Raw genomic sequence first — 12,037 nt, forward strand, 5'->3', positions numbered from 1 at the left:
CCATTCTTGTCTCAGAAACCCAAATTCCAAGGGATGGCTGGCTACATGGGTCAAAGGGATTTAGGAGAGCCTCTGCGTTCTCCTCCTATAAGGAGAGGGTATCTTTGTCTAGGAGGGAGTGGGGGCCTTGGTTTTCCAAACTGGAATCGATGCTCTAATTGTTTGAGGTTTGCTGATGTATTTTTTTCAGACCTGTCACTTGGCGGCAGCAGTGACACACTGTGGGAGTGGGGATGACACACTTGCGTTTTCATAAATACTTTATTAGTCATTGCCACGCCAACGTGGGGAGTAATTCACCTGGAGAAAAAAAAAAATCACTTTGTCGTAGGCATGCACCCGCCAGCAAAATAAACACTGGTTAGTGACGGTTTCATTTTTCTCTGACAGGTGAAAGCCTAAGTCTCTATCTGAGGGAAAGAGAGAAACTTTTTGCCTTTTAATTGGTGAGAAGCACAACTTGCTAAATGAGAGCCTGCCGCGTTACTAATTCGGGAACAAAGCCTCAGGTGACTCACCTTCAAACCGGATGAGCCCTGAATATTTTTTGTAGCAGATGAAGTAAAGGAGGCAGACATGTTTATAATGGTAATTTATCAGAAGGCAAAAACATCCGCCTGCTTACTTGACAAACTAGGGTAGAGAAGGCAGCTACCAAAAGGCCATTTAAAATTATAAATCTGAGGAAAGCCACAGAACTTTATCCAGCTAACCCTCTGAGAGGCCACGGTACGAGATCCACAACCCAAAACAGGTGCCGCACTTTTTTCTCAGAATTTAGGAATTTTAGACTTTACATTTTTAAGTCTTGTAATACTGTCAGAATATGCCAGATATTCAGTTGGGACAATTACACATATTATACCAAAATAACCATACTAACTGTATATCATAAATGGTATTTTTCCTTTACCCATAACAAAGAGGATTTTAAAAATCTTTAATTTAAGCTCATTAAATAAATTGATTCCTGAATAGAAGAATTATGTTGACAGCTTTTTGCCAGTAACTAGAGGTTTTTCTATTTGCTTAGATGAAGGTGTGTGTGTGTGTGTAAGTGTGTGTGTGTGTGTGTGTGTGTATGTATAAAATGACTGTGGAACTAAATGACCCAAAAATTCTGTGTGGTTCTATGATTTTCTTATCTATAAAGACGATTCCTATCATGGAAACACAGAAGCAGTAAATATAACCACACAGTTATTTCTAACAGTTTTGCCTATTGGACAGGCGGTCAATGGGTTAAGTCCCTATAGCCACAGCTAGGAGAGCCTGGACCACCAGGGCTGGGATCCCAAACCCCCTCCAAAAGATGGCCTAGGAAGCAGGAATGTGAGGAAGGTGGCCCTGGGGTGTGTGTGTTGGGGGGGAGGTGTTTGCTGCTGGTGCTCAGGCTGGTGTCCTCCGCATGAACTCCCAGAGCGAGCCTGGGTGGACAGTGTGAAGAGGGGAGAAAAAGAATGTGTGAAGAGGACAAAAACAAGTCAAACAAGCACACGGTCCGTGGAAAGAACGTTCATGCTGACAGCAGCCCCAGGACTGGTTTCACTTTTGCGTCCTCCTTTTTCATATGTCTGCACACAATGCAAGAGGTCTGAACAGAATTCCAAAGTGCAGAGGCAACAAAATGGGGATTTGCGTCTCCTTGCTCCTGCGGATTCTCGTAGCACTTCTGAAACCACCTGACTGCACAAGGTAGAAATTAACCTTGGGTGACGTGTGTTTGAACTTCGCACTAAACAGTGTTTGTCAAGATGGTGGGCATGTGTTTAAGAAGAAAAGAATGTATTTTAAAATGCTGCATCATTCCTGTGTCTGTGCTTACAGCAGTGAGGGCTGTACCCGGGGGCTAAAATGTGATTGTTCTCTAGGGTAAAAGCTAACATTCTTCATAATCAGATCTGTGCATGTACTTACGTCGTGAAAGCCACAGACATTTATTTCAGCCTGAGACCCTTTGTTTATGTAGTGTTTGCTGTATTTGCTACTGCTATGTATTCCCTAAAAGTTAACACCCAGAAATGTTAAGATCCTTTATACTCGAATAAAAAGTTCACATCAAGCGCAACAGGACCTGTTGAAATGTTTGTATTCCAGATAGAAGAGGCACTTAACTTTCCAGTTAGAAAATGATGTCAATTTAAAATCTGCTTCATAGCTCCTGAATTAACAGAACCACCGGCTAAGGGAAGAAAAAGATTTTGCTCTTTCTTCCCTCGGTGGAATGTACAGGCTCATTCTCAGTCAACACTGAACCCGCAAGGTTTGTGAGGACATCAGACAACGCAGAAGCCATCTAGGCAGACTTCACCCCTTCCCTGCCCCCACGAAGAGCTAGGTTCTACTTTGTTTCTTACAATTTTCTTAGAATTACATGCTGCCAGGTTTCCTTTTCTTCCGAAAGTCAGAAAGCACTAAGTAGCCAAGAAACGATACCATACTGTCTCTCTCCAGTTTGCGTAACACAGGATTACAGTTCCTTTCCTCCAATCCAAGCCTTCCAGAGTTCAGCTTAGTTTAAAACATCCAACTGAGACAGATGCACTTGAGAATCAACACAAAGATGACTGACCCAAAGGACTAGCTGCAGACACCAGCCATTAAAAACCCGACAATTTTGCCTACGTATCTTGTGAAAAATAGACAGGATAAGCTAGCGCAAGGTGTATATGCTGAAGTCTAAATTCAGAGAGCGAGGGGATGTTTCTCAGAAACAGGGTGATCAGAGGGGCTGATCCTGATGTGGTACGTGAGCCTTTGCCCCAGAGGATACAGGCTCTGCGTGTGACGTTTTCCGACCCACCAGCAAGGGTCAAATTTTGTGCCAAGCTGCGTTGCATTTGTTTCTTAGCATCAGGATTCGGAAAGAGCATAAAAAGTTCAAGGCCTGTCCCTAGTAAGTTAGAGTCAGACTCAGACAACATATACTAGGGAAGGTAAAATGGTGATTTTTTAGTTAAAAAAAAAAAAAAAACACATGGTGATTCCTCCTGTTCTCATATCACAAATAATACATGGATATAAAGTCTATTACAAATACAAATGGAAAGTTCTGTAAATTTTCAATGCCTGGTTTTGATTGCATTTCCTGCTTTTGCATTTAGAATTGTCTTAAGAGAAGACAACTATTTTCCAACAACAGATTTATAAGAAATGTGTAAATTATTTACTGAACAGATACTTTTCTTGCAATGGTCTTAGTTAAGAATTCAAAATGCCTGGATTTTCAGTAAAGTAATAGAATATGATACATAGGACAATATACATTCTAAAGCTTATAAATTGATACCCGCATGTTATAGTTATTTCAAATATGATACTTTAAAACAAGAGTTGTTTTTGTTCTTACTCTACAAACATAGTCTTTGATTCTTGCTCTATAAAATACAGTCTTTGAGGCTGTATTCTCAAAATCAGTACATAAGCCTTACTTTCCCACTGCATACTGTCAGCTTGGCTAGCAAAAAAAAAAAGAAAGCATTTAAGGATTAGACAGCCAAAGTTTAGGTCAGATTCACAAGTTAATAAAAATTCCAACAAGTACAATTCTGAACTTCAAGCTCTATTACAAAACTGTCATCATCAAGACAGCATGGTACTGGCACAAAAACAGACACATAGATTAATGGAACAGAATAGAGAGCTCAGAAATAGACCCTCAACTCTATGGTCAACTAATCTTCGACAAAGCAGGAAAGAATGTCCAATGGAAAAAAGACAGTCTCTTCAATATATGGTGTTGGGAAAATTGGACAGCCACATGCAGAAAAATGAAATTGGACCATTTCCTTATACCACACACGAAAATAGACTCAAAATGGATGAAGGACCTCAATGTGAGAAAGGAATCCATCAAAATCCTTGAGGAGAACACAGGCAGCAACCTCTTCGACCTCAGCCACAGCAACATCTTCCTAGGAACATTGCCAAAGGCAAGGGAAATAAGCGCAAAAATGAACTATTGGGATTTCATCAAGATCAAAAGCTTTTGCATAGCAAAGGAAACAGTTAACAAAACCAAAAGACAACTGACAGAATGGGAGAAGATATTTGCAAACGACATATCAGATAAAGGGCTAGTATCCAAAATCTATAAAGAACTCATCAAACTCAACACCCAAAGAAAAAATAATCCAATCAAGAAATGAGCAGAAGACATGAACAGATATTTCTGCAAAGAAGACATCCAGATGGCCAACAGACACATGAAAATGTGCTCCACATCACTCGGCATCAGGGAAATACAAATCAAAACCACAATGAGATATCACCTCACACCAGTCAGAATGGCTAAAATTAACAAGTCAGGAAATGACAGATGCTGGCGAGGATGCGGAGAAAGGGGAACCCTCCTACACTGTTGGTGGGAATGCAGGCTGGTGCAATCACTTTGGAAAACAGCATGGAGGTTCCTCAAAATGTCAAAAATAGAACTACCCTATGACCCAGCAATTGCACTACTGGGTATTTACCCTAAAGATACAAATGTAGTGATCTGAAGGGGCACATGTACCTGAATGTTTAAAGCAGCAGTGTCTACAATAGACAAACTATGGAAAGAACCTAGATGTCCATCAACCGATGAATGGATAAAGAAGATGTGGTGTATATACACAATGGAATACTACGCAGCCATCAAAAGAAATGAAATCTTTCCATTTGTGATGACGTGGATGGAACTAGAGGGTATCCTGCTTAGCGAAATAAGTCAAGCGGAGAAAGACAACTATCATATGATCTCCCTGATACGAGGAAGTGGAGATGCAACATGGGGGGTTAAGGGGGTAGGAGAAGAATAAATGAAACAAGATGGGATTGGGAGGGAGACAAACCATAAGTGACTCTTAATCTCACAAAACAAACTGAGGGTTGCTGGGGGGAGGGGGGTTGGGAGAAGGGGGGTGGGGTTATGGACATTGGGGAGGGTATGTGCTATGGTGAATGTTGTGAAGTGTGTAAACCTGGCGATTCACAGACCTGTACCCCTGGGGATAAAAATATATTATATGTTTATAAAAAATAAAATATTAAAAAAAATACCAAAAAAATCCCACAAGTGTTGGCATGGAATAATTTTATGGCCAAAAGACATTTGTTACTAGTTCTCTCAAACAGGAACTCTACTTTTAATGCTGTAGAAGTAGAAAAATTCTTTAGAAGGCAGAGATAACTCACATTAACTGAGACGAAATTCTCTGCCTCATGAGTTTGGTACACAGTCCTCTCTAGTTTCAAATTCCCATGAAGGTCCTAAGCCTAGAGTGCAAATATTTGGTCATGAACTTTAGGAAAGATGATTACTGAGAATGGCTCAGGGATATTTTAAATCACCTGGCTGTTCATAAATCAACTCAAATTTTTACAACAGTCTAACAGTAGCTGCTGGACAAGGGTAGCTCCTTCTGGGAGTTTGGCCAGTTCCCACCGACAGGGGCAGTGGCAGAGGGGGGGGGGGATCCTCAGTGACCCTGTGGCTTCCTTTGGCCATATCTCTGTGCACACAAAAAGAAGAGGAGACCAGGGCAGGAACCCAGAAACTTCAATTTCAACCTCATTTTGCCTCAGTTTTTTTTTTTTTTTAAGATTATTTATTTATTTGACAGACAGAGATCACAAGTAGGCAGAGAGGCAGGCAGAGAGAGAGAGAGGAGGAAGCAGGCTCCCCGTGGAGCAGAGAGCCCGATGTGGGGCTCGAACCCAGGACCCTGGGATCATGACCAGAGCCAAAGGCAGAAGCTTTAGCCCACTGAGCCACCCAGGCGCCCTGCCTCAGTTTTTTATTTCAAGTGAAAGTTCCCTTACACAAAATCATCCCAATACACATCGCTCTTTACTCCTGAGCACATCTGTGTTAGATTCTCTCGTACTTTCCTTTTCTTTCCCATCTCCAAACTGTACCACTTAAAGATGGTTATGCTGACTGTAGCCCAAGCAGAAGACAGGCATTATTAAATACATATTAAAATTATTTCCACTTTAGAAATGACATTTTAGACTTTCATCCTCTCTTTTTCCTTAAGTATTAATGGAAACATTGTTTTTCTAAGAAACTAATTCTGATCATTACCGCTTTTATTTCTACAATATCCACCTACAGGTTTGAATGCACAGTCACAAAATACAAGTGGAGTTTAATTAAAAACCAGATCTACTGTCCCTTGTTAACATATAATTCTGTGTATTTTTAATTATGCAAAAATTTAATACATTAGATTGGCATTAAAGATTCATTCACAAACATCACTTTAAATAATTTTGGAAGTGTATAGGGCTCCAATGGTAGTACTTTATATATGTATGATTGTCATATATAAAAGCGATGCAATTAAATCAAATCCATCCTGAAAAATTTGCCTAAAATGATTTTGCTAAAAATTCCTGGAAATTTACTCCCTAAAATTACTCCCACAAAAGAACTAATTCTCATCTGCATCTATGACTATAATTTTTTTAAAAAATTCAAGAAACAAAAAGTCTCAAATATTATAAACTTGATCCCTAAAAATGGCAAATCAAGGAAGAAAAAGAAAACAAATATGACTCTACATTTTGCCAACACCAAACGTCAAAACTCAAGTCCTAAATTTTTGACAACTGAAAGTTTCTAAATTCCCCAAATAATGTTTGACATTTTACCATTACCATAAGATTCATGACCAGGCCCGTAGAAATCATCAGTTATAAAGGCACAGAGTATTTTGATTTCACTAATAAGAAATAGATAATTCCTCTTAAGTAGATTAACTTAAAGCACACTTTCAGGGAAGCTAAACTCCCCTTCAATCAAGTCCTTCAGTTTAATTACAAAAGTCAAACAATTTATTGGCTTTCATTCAAGTGCAACAACGAAATAGAAGGGCATACCACTCTCGGGGGACAGGAAACTAACCAAATCAATGTTTGCAGCAGTTACAGAGAAAACATCTTCAGCCATAACTCAATAAAACATCTTACTGGTCCTCTTACTGGGATTTCTCCTCTCTTTCTTCTTTGCTGCCCCCTATGTGGGAAAGATGTTTAACATTTCCTTCATTTGCAATAAATGCAATTCCTATACTTATTTTGCTGCTGTTATATTAAGAAGTACACATTGAAAAACCTGGCCTTTGTAGGGTATTTTATATGCATTCATTTTGCTTTATTAGCCTGTAATTAGGTCACAGAAATACTCTTAAGTTTAACTACTTCTACAAAGTTAGAGAAGTATCTATTCAAAAATGGCAAAATAGCTTGCTTTAAAGAATTTCTTTTGCCTGATTCTCTCCCCCCTTTTTTACTATCTAATCTCACTGGATAATTGCCCTACTCCCCATTTCATTCTGCATATATAGAAATTGTGTGTCTATATCCTGAAAAATACCAATTAAACTGCCAGCAAGAGCATCTCCAACAGTATCTTTTGGTTTTCAGTGTCAAAGCCCTCACAACAAATGACCGGAAGGCTAGATCTAAAAGAGCCTTTGACAGGATGCCAGCTTTGAACACTCACATTACAACCATGGCTCCAGCTTTCTGCTTTATTTGGAAAACAAGAGAGAAATAATGCATCAACTCTATAATTTTGAGCAAATGGTAAAGGTTAAAACAAAAGTGATAGATTACCAGGAGGTCTGATTATCTTAAAAGGTCAGTAATATCGTTTTTAAAGGGTGGGGGAGGTCCCCTTATCATTTAATTCAGTTCCTCCTGAATTCCTCTACAAGCTAAATTAAGGTTTTCAGGCGAACACAGCAAAACTCTAAAAATGTTATTTTCCTTCTCCTTAATTTCTTTGGTAATAATGACATCCTTTACTATGTGTTGGGCAGAGTGGGAAGAAGTTTCCATGGATTTTCAAATTTAGTCTCATAGCAATCCTATGACATTGAAAATATTAGGTGATGAGCAAATGGGCTCAGAGAGGTCAAGTAACTTTTACAAGGTCATACAGCTGGGAACTGGAAGAACCAGGGCTTGAACCCATACGGTCTGGTTCCAAGGCTCAACATTTCTTAGCTGTATCCACTATCAGATCATTCCTGGGGGAAGCGTTATCCATTCTGTATCTGACATGATCCATGAAGAAATCTCTTAGAGTGAGGTTCTCAATCTAGGCTCCACATTAATATCATACACATTAAAAAAAAAATACTTCTGTGTGTGTCCCACTCCTGGAGATTCCAATTTAACAGGTCTGGGGTAGGGCCTAGGTATCAATGCTTTTTAATACTACAACAGTGAATAGATCACCCTCCTCTTCCTGGTGCTTAAATTCTAACAGAGTTTAGATCCCACCAGAATCTAGTAGAATCCCCAAGTGACTTTAATGTGCAGCCCAGACTGAGAACCGGTGATGGCCAAGCCCCTAGCAATCACAGGCATGAGACCGCAGGCTCTGACTACAAAACTTCCAGATTTGACAGGCAGAGGAGCACAGTGGTAGCAGGCATCCAGGCGGGGGGTCGGGGGGAGGGTTGCATGGGCACTGGAGTCCACTGGGCCTGAGTTCAAATTCCAACTCCGCCATTTGCTAACTGTGTCCACCTTGGGCTAACCGCTTACCTTTTGTGGTGGTTTTGCAGATTCAACGAGATGATACAAGGAAAACCCCAGGCAGATAAAAGTTCTCCATCAATGGTAGTTGTTGCCCTGGTTTTTGTTTTTCTAGCACAGGGGTAATGACTACTGCTGGGAGACATTGGTAATTAAAAAATCAAACTACAAAAAAACGTTTTATTATTAGTCAAATCATTCCTACTCTTATTACTTAGCATTTAATTTACAGCTCTTTATATTACAATTAGCTTGGCAATCCTATTTCTCATTCCTGACAACTGGGAGAGGAGGGGTAACATTATTAATCCCATTTTCTAGATGGGGAAAAGGCAACATTTCCATCTATTCTGTCTCCAGTTTCTATGACTCTATGATTAAAGGCACCTGCAATCATGTTCATTAGTTCCCTATGAAAAATGATATTCAACACAGATGTTAAATGCAGGCAAGAATTAACAAGCACTTGATAGCAACGCCAAAATAACATCTAAACAATCACTTCTGAACATTAAAGTCATGGCAAACAAGTTCCAATTTATATAAAGGTGTTGCAGAGGATTAGGGAAAATGAACAAACATATTTTTCTTTATCCTCATTCATTTAGGAAATACCTGACATGGTTTAGAAATCCTTTTTGAAATGCAGCCTGAAGAATGATTAATTTCTTCCATGAAGCATCTTCATTTAGCAAATAGGTCTAGGCTAATATGTCCTGATGTTTTATTTTGAATCAGAGCTAAAACAGAAGAGGTCCTGGATGGGGAGGCCTGGCGCTGTGGTTCTCAGGCGAGCTCCCTGAGAAGCCTGCGCACTGTGGGCAAGGGCCTCACCATTCCAAATGTCCACCAAATACACACCCAATACTGAAGAGTGGTTTGCCTATAAACGTAGTCTTTGTCATTTGTATGGAATTTACATGAATGAAATATAATTGCTCCAAACATACTACTGAATGCATACTCACTGCATATAGCCACTATTATATGGGGTGGGGGTCCCCTCGATTTTTTGCTGTTAAAAAGGAATGTTCATTTTCAAAAAGCTTAGGGAAACACTGATCTAGTCCAGCCATTCATTGGATTGGTGAGGTTTAGATCTTGGGGACAGCTGGGACTCCAATCTGTCTCGTAATTCCCAAATGGCCCTTGTCCAACACCATACATCTCTTCGACTGTGAGCACCCCATCCATGGGAAGTCAATAGTCATGGCTATGTCCTCTATCTAAAAGAGGAGAGTATAGTCCTACCCTCCCTCCCTGGATATGAACTTTCCTTATCTCCTGAACCTTGCCTTTGTCTTTCCTTCCCTACTTTCCCTTCCCCTCTACTCCCCTGTTTAAACCTTTAGGGTTAGCAGCACTCAAACCCTTTCAAGCTCTGATGTTCTTTGAGTGCCTCTGGACATTCAGTCTCCATATGAAGTGGAAATATAGTCTCCAGGGTACTAAAACAAGGAATGTGAGAAGTATGTATACAGTAGGCATGTACATGAATATATTTTACAGCTAAAACCCCAGTGCTTCTAATATCTACAGAAAATAAGAAAATTGAAATATTCATGAATAGTCATTTTATTTCATCTGAATCTGACAACACTAATAGGATGTTAATAAACCCCTAGCATAACAACTTTTCAAAATGCTTTCACATCTCTTAATGCAGTTTATTGTCCTGATGGCTCACCAGCATGTAAGTGCTAGGATTGAGGGCCATGAGAACTAAGTGCCATGAAGAGAAGAAATGTTCCCTATTTTATTCACTACTGTTTTCCCAGTGCCCAGAAAAGCATCTGGCACATGGTAGACATAAATAAATATTTGTTGATTGAGTGAATGACAGAAGTAAACAGGGATGATGGTCTTAGCTATTTATTTAGCCTACATATAGTTCTATTTTTAAGAAGATGGGATGATTCTATAATGGAACAACTGTGTTTCTAATGATCTCTTCTCAGTCTTTAATTCTCCTTTAATTTCAGTCTTTAACAGGATGAAATATTCTTCCTTCAAATATTTTCATGTAATTGTTCAAAGTTATACAAGTAGTACATTCATTTTAGGAAAATCAGATACGACTAATATATAAAAAAATAAAATTCCCAATGATCTCACTACCCAAGGACGACACAATGAGTATGCTAAAGTGTACTCTTTCCAATTTTATTCTAAGCATATGTACCCACGCACATCTGACACAAAACTCTCTGCTTTAGACTTTAGGATTTGGACCATTTTCTTTTTTCCTTAAGCCCTTTTGCTTATTGCCCTATTATAGCACCTTACCCTCCTCCTATGTCCTAAATATATTCCTTCCTCAATATTTAGGTCCTTGCTTCAAGAGGATTCCCCCCTCCCTTCTCCCTCCAGAGGATTCATCTATTCTTGTTTCAACTTTAACTTCCATGTGGATGGGTGATCGCTGTACCATCAATCCTCCCTATTCTCTGAGATACCAGTGCTCCACAAGTTCCACACCTTTAAAACCAAATGCATTGTGTTCCTTCCATCAAAACCACATCACTAGTTCACCTATCCCATTTCTGTCACTGCAAGAGTACTGTACAAGCCGTCCTCGATGGCATCATCTTTGGTCCCCCAACCCACATCCAATCATTCACGGTGATTTCCATCCTTCTTCCTATTCACTCTGTCATTCATCTCTTGCCATTCCTACCAGTGCAGTTCAGGCCCTTACATCGACATGATTTTCTACCTGTGTCTCCTGCTTTCTGTACAACTAAACACCCACCCAGCCTACACACTGCTACCAGCTAACTTCCTAAAACACCATGTCCATCTTGCCCACCCTACTTTTCCATCCTGATGTCTCGTTACTACTGAAAACAAACCCTTGCTCCAGAAAGCCTGATGTATTCATTATTCACTCAATTCCAAATCATTTCCAGTAAAGTATTTATTAAACATTCATTATGTGTAAAAATCCATTCATTCAGGGGCGCCTGGGTGGCTCAGTGGGTTAAAGCCTCTGCCTTTGGCTCAGGTCATGATCTCAGGGTCCTGGGATCCAGCCCCGCTTTGGGCTCTCTGCTCAACCGGGAGCCTGCTTCCCTTCCTCTCTCTTTGCCTGCCTCTCTGCCTACTTGTGATCTCTGTCTGTCAAATAAATAAATAAATAAAATCTTTTTAAAAATCCATTCATTCATTCAACATATATTTACTGAGCAATGATTCTGTAAGTTAATATACTGGGGACACAATGGTGAACAAGACTGACCAAGTCTCTGTTCTCATGGAACCTAGAGGCCAGTGGGTTATAGATGGGCAACTCCAAAACATGGTGGTCCAATCCCAGAATACTCCCAACCTTCCACTGATGTGTCAAATGAGTCAAAACATCCCCCAGGGCTGAGCTTTGTGGCTCCAAGTGGGGAAGGAGTTCTGAAGAAAGGAAACGCCGAGTGAGGAGAGCTGGTGTGGAGCACGGCTTCTCTGCAGACGTGAGACACAGCTCAGCAATGAAGGACGGGCGTCCCAGAGAACA

General features: G+C 40.0%; 1 protein-coding gene across 1 annotated transcript in view; it reads right to left on the reverse strand.

Moving 5' to 3' along the window:
- The window catches only part of HSPA12A (heat shock protein family A (Hsp70) member 12A), a 149,924-nt gene that overhangs the window by 136,350 nt on the left and 1,537 nt on the right, over positions 1-12,037 (reverse strand). The gene's annotated exons all lie outside the window — the stretch shown is intronic.

This window comes from Neovison vison, chromosome 2, assembly GCF_020171115.1.
Source record: "Neovison vison isolate M4711 chromosome 2, ASM_NN_V1, whole genome shotgun sequence".
NCBI classification, from domain to species: Eukaryota; Metazoa; Chordata; class Mammalia; order Carnivora; family Mustelidae; genus Neogale; species Neogale vison.